General features: G+C 36.7%; 1 long non-coding RNA gene across 1 annotated transcript; it reads right to left on the reverse strand.

The window, feature by feature from the left end:
• Positions 1–4318: 4318 nt before the first annotated feature.
• Positions 4319–5422, reverse strand: LOC141627417 (uncharacterized). Its single transcript, XR_012536988.1, has 2 exons — positions 5207–5422; positions 4319–4890 (listed from the first exon to the last, which is right to left on the reverse strand). It is a non-coding gene; the product is annotated as an uncharacterized LOC141627417 (long non-coding RNA).
• Between the last annotated feature and the right edge of the window lie 2106 nt (positions 5423–7528).

Consider the following 7528-nt stretch of genomic DNA (forward strand, 5'->3'; position numbering starts at 1 on the left):
TCCAAACGGATCGAGATGACTCAAAATATCAGTCTGGATTCGTTTTTACTCTTAATGGCTCTGCGGTCAGCTGGAAGAGTTCCAAACAAATTGTTACAACAGATTCTACGACTGAGTCCGAGTACTATGTCGCGTCTAGACATGTACAACGGAAAGCTCATCTAATCCGAGATTACGTGGAGCAAAAGGAAGTAGTGATAGAAGAGATTGCTACAGATGATAATATAGCAAATCCTCTCACTAAACCATTACGATAAGATAAGCATGAAGGGCATGTTAATTCCATGGGAATTAAACGTGTTCCTGAGTTGTAGTACTCTTTTATGGATTAGATTCATTTCTTGTGTACTCTATACAACATCATCGTTTTGATATTTATATATATATATATTTTGTTTTTCATGTGGAATTGTACGACAATTTTGAACACCACAAAGTGAACTGAACAAACATTATATTTTTGGTTCTTAATTGCCCACATGAGCTGATAACTCTGGCAATTATTTTGTGACGTTGGTTGATGGTGGGTTCAACGAGCCATAAGTCAACCGGTTGACTGACCAATCACAGAGGCGAGTTATACGGATATCTCGTAGAACACAATTGTGACATCGACGTGGAGTCCTAAATGTTTTATAACATTCGTTGCCAGGTCGTGGATAGGACCTCCATGGTGATCCTAAGAGTCGATTCTTTTGACTATCGACTGTCTCTTGAGACTACGGCAGATTTTGGGTGACTTTGGTTTCTTTCTCACGGTCATCCGTAACAGGGGCCAAGTAGATTTTTTCTGGGTCATTTCATGCTGTGCTTAGATCGGAAGGAGTCGAGTTGAAGGAAATATTCAGCCTTTATCAGGTACTCGATATTTCTCAGGGCCACTCGAGGAGTCAGAATCGAAATGCATGGCCATGCTCGAATACGAATTCGTTTTATCAGTTGAGTTACTCTCTAGTCGGGGAAACCACTCTAGATACAGATCGATTGTAAAATACGACCTTTGCGGATCCGGATCTGCAAATTGTTTTACATTGAGTGGGAGAAATTTTAAATGAATATGAGAATCGGTTATCGCACATACACTTGTATGGACAAGTGGGAGTTTGTTGGAGCTGTGTCCTCCAGTTAGTGCGGATAACGTCATTGCACATACACTTGTACGGACAAGTGGGAGCTTGTTGGGGCTGGTGTCCTTTACAGTTAGTGCAAGGACTTATAAATCTCTAAAAGGATCAAAGGGTATACTTTTGTATTATAATCAGTTGGTCCACGTTTATCAATAACGGTTGGCTTGCTAGATAAGTTTGACGTTATTGTCATACAGATGGCGGTGATCAACTGGTCCCTAAAAGTCACACCTATAGGATACGTTTGAGAGATGCGACGGTATGAAAATACAGTCATGTAGATGCCAAAATTGACTAAGCAGTTAGTCTGAGTCATTTGACTAGTAATTAGTCAAAATGCGATGTTGAGATATTTTATTTAATACGGATTAAATAAAATGGGCTAAGGCGAATTAAACAGTTAATTCGTAAATTAAATATAAACGATTATATTTAATTAATGTATATTGAATTAATTATACAATATTGTCTTTGTCGGACATGTATTAATATTTCAACAAACCCGAGTTATTAGTTGATGTTTTAATAACCGATAACCGATGACGATTTATAATAAAACCGCGTCATATACATTTAGCATTTTACGAGCCGGACCACGAGTTAAAATTAAGAGGAAGTGGAAGCCCACTTCCCCATGTAGGGCTCGGCTGGCCGAATGAAAGAAACAAAAAAGGAGAGCTTCTCCTCTTTGTAACCTAATCATTCATTTGTAAAAAAATTTTAGGGTTTTGAAGAGTCTTTTCCTCTGAAAAACCTAGATCTCACATCTAAGAAAAACTCACACAAATTCTCTCAATATTGCAAGGCAATTAGAGAATTCACTTCTAGCACAAGGGCATAATCTCAGACGGTCTTGGGTGTTTCGATTAGGAGGAAATCTCTGTTGATTTCTGATCTTAGGCCAAATTCTCAAGGACCCGAGGTTGTTTCTTTATTCCTTATCGTTTCTATTGTTATTTCGTTTATGACAATAATTTGCATATTAAATTTACGTTATAGTCCTATAATTTAAGGGTATTATACGGATATTACCCCACAATTTTGTGAGAGGAAACGGTACCTGTCACAAGCTTGTGACGGGTACCTCCGTCACAAATGAGAATTTGTGAACAAAGTACTAGTATCTTATATTAATGACATTTGTTGTTTTACATCGTGGATTTGTCAAACTGTTTTACAAGAGGTTGATTTACTTTTTTTTTTTGTATCTAATGCAAGTTATAAGACAATGGCGCGCTTACCTATGAATAACCGGAAGAAGATTGTTGCTTCATGTATTGCTATATACAGACATATGCTTTTGATGGTTGTTGAGACTATTGTCGAGCTCTTATGCCATCTCTCTAGTTTAAACATTACAATTCCTAAGCCGATAACATATACGTTTGACAACTCCATTGATGAAAGAGTTCAGGCTAGGCTTTTTAATATTAGACCAATGATTCAAGGGAGTGATATAGCATGCCTAGACAACTTAGGATGGATAGAGCATATTTTGGTTAGTTGTGTGAGATGCTAAGAGATGCCGGTAAGCTGGAAGGAAATAGAAATACAAGTTTGGAAGAAATGGTTGCATTATTTCTTTTTATATTGTCTCATGATACAAAAAAATAGAAGAACTCAATTATATTTTAGAATAAGTGGTGAGACAGTATCTAGACACTTCAATTTAGTCCTTCGCGCGATCCTTAGATGTCATCATCTTCTGCTCAAGAAACCCGAACCAGTGACCGAAAATTGTCAAGACGAAAGGTGGAAATGGTTTAAGGTAAGATAAAAATAATGGTTACATAGTGACTTAATATGACAAACTGTTTTAGTTTTATTAACATTAAATTATTTTTTGTAGAATTGTTTAGGTGCTTTGGATGTAACTCATATTAAGGTCCGTGTTGGAGATAAAGATAAAGTTAGGTTTAGAACTAGGAAAGGAGACCTTACAACAAATGTTTTAGGGGTTTGCACTCGAGATTTGCAATTTGTTTATCTTTTACCTGGTTGGGAGGGTTCAGCTCATGATAATAGAGTTCTCCGCGATGCACTTTTCAGAAAACATCCTTTGAGAGTACCCCAAGGTAAAAAAAAAACTACAACTTAACCTTCTGAATTTGTTTACGGGAGAATATCTCATTTTTAAGTTATAGAATGTTAAAACTTTATTTTGTTACTTTTAGGGCAATACTATCTTTGTGACGCTGGATGTAATACTCCGTATTTATGAGTCTTTGGGTACTCTATCGAGTAGGCCTTACTCTGTCGAGTAAGGGTGAGTTGCGTTTTAAAATAGTTTCTGACCTGTTGGGTACTCGATCGAGTAAGGGGGTACTCGATCGAGTACCTTGGGTACTCGATCGAGTAGCCGGTTTACGGAGAGTTTTTCTTTGGTTTTGTTAATTATGCGATTAAGATATATAACCTTCTTCGTCATTATACTAAACACTTTTGCAAAACCTAATTTACTGTTAAAGAGAGAAAGCAAGTACGTTCATCATCTTAATCGTATGTTAGCAAATCCCGGAGTTTGGAAGGTCGGTTTTCATCGTTTGTTATACCGTTGAGATCCTTACGTCAAGGGTAAGATCTATGTACCCTTTTTGTTGTCTTTCCTTTAAGTTGGTTAAACCCTAATCTAGGGATTTGGGGGTTTTTGAGTTGTTTGTGATTTGGTAGCATTTGTATGTTGTATGATAGGAGGAGGTTTCGTAGAACACTACAAGAAAAAGGCCTATTTGCAACGGACCAATCCGTTGCGAAATAACCCTAATCCGTTGCTTATAAACAGTTTGCAACGGATATCCGTTGCAAACTGGTGCGTTGCTTATATGGCGTTGCAAATGAAAAAATATGCAACGGATCGGCGTTGATAATTTTTATGCAACGGATGTATATTTTTTGCAACGAATGATCCGTTGCTTAAATGAGGTCCACGTGGCACCTGTTTGGTCAATTATGAGACGGATTTCCGTTACAAAAAAAAATGTTTTCCGTTGCATAGTAGAGGGAAAAGTCAACAAATTGACTTTTTAAATTAATGGATAGCCGTCACAAAACCTGTAATTTCCGTTGCAAACACAAATGCATTGACTTTTTTAATTAATGGATAGCTGTCACAAAATCTGTAATTTCCGTTGCAAACACAAATGGGAGATTCAAGCATTCCGGCATCCATTTTCCTCCATTTCGTTACGATATCAAACAATTAAACAATAAACTTTAAAGAAGCCAACAATATAGAAACTTGGAATTGTTCATTTAGCAAATTTAAAAGAGTACATACATTGAAAACATCCTAAAAAAAAATCCATACGTAATTTGCTAAGCAATTTCATTGTCTAGCTATTATGGAGTAATCTAGCTAATTAGTTGGGATTGATGTCGAGTTGCCACTTCCACCATCATCATTGAAGTCGTCTCGATTTTGGAACTGGTTGCTATCACAATTTGGGTCAAAGTCAGACCCAAACTTTGCTTGTAGAAACGCCTCCATTCTTTGTACTTTGTCTTCGAGCACTTTGTTGCGGAGCTCAGTTTCAACATTCTTGCTCACAAGTCGAGGTAGTATTCCGGGCGAATAATCCTGGTCGATATTGTTGGACTCTCTACTTTTAGTAGCCGAGCGTTCAAAGTAATGCTCGCGTGCGGCTCCAGTACCAAAAACTAACCCCTTCTTATTAAAGCCGCATTTTTCAAGGTAGATTTTATCTTTATTGATATCCGTTTCACCTTGAGATTGAAGGGCACTAATTTCTGCCTCAATAGATACCTGGAACATAACGGATAACTGAATCAGTTAAGACAATCCAACCTCATCATGTCCAGTCCTTATTCTGAAGGCGGGGCTCTATATGCTCTAGGTTTAATGAACACTAATCATGGGGAGGGCATCAAACCATTTCTTCGTGATAGCAGGGAGAAACATCTCAACCAATAAGTAGTGAAAGTCCACCATATTAGCCACAAAAGAAATGAAAGAGCTTAAACTGCATTGGCTTCTATTCATCATAAGAGGTCTTTCTAATATATGTTAAAAAGCAAAAGATAAACCCAAAAGATTCCTAATTACAACATCCAGAACCGACCTTCTCTGAGCCTCCTACAAAAGAGTTGAGTCTTGCTTCAGAGCAGAAATATCAATATCATCCCATAAGTAATTATACGCCCAACAATCCACCATACTTGCTTCAGAAACAAAAGAGCTTACTGCATTCACCTCTGCTCATTATAAGAGGTCTCTCACTCTCCCCAGCCAGAGTCAAAGAAACTACCGAGAATTACTGGACAAAAAAATAGGGAAAAAAAAAGAAAAATAATTCTTATGCTTGAAGGCGGTGATACAAGGTTCATTCTACAGTCTCTAATAATATAAAAGGAACATTAGGAACTGTGCACATGGAGTTTTCAAATCAGCCCCTAGGCTTTACAGAACAATATCAATCAACAGAAAAATAGACATTGTAGCGGCGAACCAGGCATGAAAAAAAAAGAGACACGGAAACACATATACTAAAACTCATATACCATACTAATGTTGAGGTGTGATATTTATTTTTAAGGATTTACTATTTAGTGTCATTTTGTTTGGTTCATCAGTGGAGTTAAATATGTGGGAGGCTATAGTTTACATGATTTAAATTCCTACACTACAGCTAAACCATCATAACATCCAAGCCTACACTACAGCTAAACCATTATAACATCCAAGCCTACACGAATCTGAAGCCTACACTGCAGCTGAAAGTTCAACACCATCAAACCACAAGCCACACACATCCCTCCATTGTATTTCAATACTCGGGTTGGAATCAAAGACAACCAGCAAGACGAAGTTTCAAAATCATTTAAAAAAATCAAAACTTACAACGTAATCTTCAGCTTTCTTTGAAACGTATCTTCCCGTCTTCTTCGTTTTTGTTGCTTTCAATAACTCAATTGCAGGTGGGTAATCTCCTCCATTAGCCTAAACATGGTAACAAATTTAGTTTAACACACAAACACTGAAAGAAATCCCATAATTGAACTTATAATGATAAATTTGTTACTTACTAATTTCTCCATCACTAGTAGAGAATTCATTCGGCCCATGGTATGCGTTCCTAAAGCTTTTCCACCTTCTGCATTTGATTTGCGATTGGCCTCTGCTTGAGCTGATTTTTTTTCCCTTCTTCGGACTGTCTATCAAATAGTAATTCAGCATGGAGTGCATCACCCATCCATTTCGGCTGCTTCTTTACGGCCCGACAAACCATGGTCCTTAGCCGTGTTTTGAAGAGTTTGGTAAAAGTAGCTCTAACTTGGTCTTCCTCATCTTTAGGATAATCCACTTTGCTCTGTTTATTCAAAAATAGAGAACTTACCATCATCGAAAAGTAATGTAAAAAACGCACCAATAAGTTGGATAATTCATCATTAATTAAAGTAAAAAAAAAAACATGAATTGAAGATTCTAAGCAATAATAAGTTAAACCTGAGTTACGTACAAAATTAATTACAAAAATTCCTCAAATTATCATTTACAACTTCCACAGAAATGCAGACCATAGCAATATCACAATCAAAAGTTTTATACTGAACTACTAACTATAACCTTTAGTGTCATCAGTTAAGTAGATGTACCTTAAACCACTTCCAATACTGTTCTCATCGGGCACGTTTAGTTTCACTCCAATTTGGGCCATGTTCATGATAATTACCTTTCACTATCTTGGTCACTAACTTCGATACCTCCGGATGTTCAAACCTGTAGGTTATTACAATCACACTAAATGTTTATATTTAATAAGCAAATCAGTTTTACATGTAATTCAAATGCATATTCCAAAAGGCAGTGCGTTTCATTCTACAATAATACATATTTACATGAAATTTCCCCCATTTCACTCACCACTTATACTCGATGGATATTCTCAACTTTTGAGGGGGTGATTCATGGAGCTCATCATCGTCTTCGCCGGATCTTCGTCGGTTGCTTCGCCTTGAATCTGCCATTATTGATCAACTAAAAACCATACAAATGTTTAAAGAAATCATTAAATATCATTAAAAAAACAGGAAGGCTAGTTGAACACTCATGCAAAGCTTAAAACTAATATAAAGAAGAAAAGAATGAAATTAGTATAAAGTTCATTAGAAATATGACATCAAAACTAATACAAAGCTAAATGAAACTGTAGCAGGAACAAGGGGTAGGAATCTATCACTTTTTGTACCAAAGAAAATCCATGGGTTGATGCAAAACAACAACACCTTTGAATGCCCTATTTTGGGATCAAAGAATGAACTCAAACAGCTTGAATTTCTCCAATGTTGCATCAGATTTTCAGTCCAACTTTGAAAGATCATATCTGGAGTTCTACTCAATGGAAATCCAATTCGTTTGAACCTATGGACTCTTGATCAAGCAT

This window comes from Silene latifolia, chromosome Y, assembly GCF_048544455.1.
Source record: "Silene latifolia isolate original U9 population chromosome Y, ASM4854445v1, whole genome shotgun sequence".
Classification (NCBI taxonomy): Eukaryota; Viridiplantae; Streptophyta; class Magnoliopsida; order Caryophyllales; family Caryophyllaceae; genus Silene; species Silene latifolia.